Source organism: Cyprinodon variegatus, unplaced genomic scaffold (genome assembly GCF_000732505.1).
Source record: "Cyprinodon variegatus isolate N-32 unplaced genomic scaffold, C_variegatus-1.0 Scaffold740, whole genome shotgun sequence".
In the NCBI taxonomy this organism is placed as follows: domain Eukaryota; kingdom Metazoa; phylum Chordata; class Actinopteri; order Cyprinodontiformes; family Cyprinodontidae; genus Cyprinodon; species Cyprinodon variegatus.
Genome location: NW_015151193.1, coordinates 235,758 through 236,527, shown reverse-complemented (window position 1 = coordinate 236,527; position 770 = coordinate 235,758).

The window sequence follows — 770 nt, the reverse complement described above, 5'->3', positions numbered from 1 at the left end:
CACGTCTGATTTGTTCGCTGATGTATTTTGTGAAAAGCACAGGGAATCATGTGTTCTTGTTGGATTTATGAAGCATAACGTTTTGTTTTGTTGGTTAAAAGGTGTAAATTTAACTCATTTTCCTGATGAAAGATTTTCTCCATTAAAGATGAATTGGGTGCTGTACTTAATTGAAACTCCCCCTCCCACTGCTGTGAAGGATGGACTGCATGTTACTGGAGTGATGCTGTAAAGTTCTGACGCCTTGTTCCTGTACATATTTCTGAGCTTTATCCCGTCTGTGATCATGATGCTGATTTTTAATTCCAATTTTGTTAACGTGAGCAATAAAGTTCTTTTTTCTGCTGTGGTTTGTAATTTAGCCGTATGTTCTCTGTAATTATATTGCAATTAATTAAAGGAAATTCACAACTAGTTATGTCAGTTATGTTATATGTCAGCCTAAATATGTTTTAATTTGTGATACAAAAAAACTCATAATTACTTCAAGAATTAAATATCCTTTTGTTGTGGCCTTCTGTTCCAAAAAATACCAACATTTCCAACAAAGATGGCTGGTAACGGGTGGTTTTTGGTTTTGTACGCACTTCTGACTTGACTTATTTATTGTAAAAGCAAAGACAAAACAATTATGACAAAATAGAGAAATTTGAAAAAATAACATTAATTTATTAGACAAAATAAAAATGTCTTGCAACTTAACCCTTTAAAGCCCGACCCAACAATAAAACAAAACAGAAAATTACTTTTTTTTGGTTTGAATTCCTTAT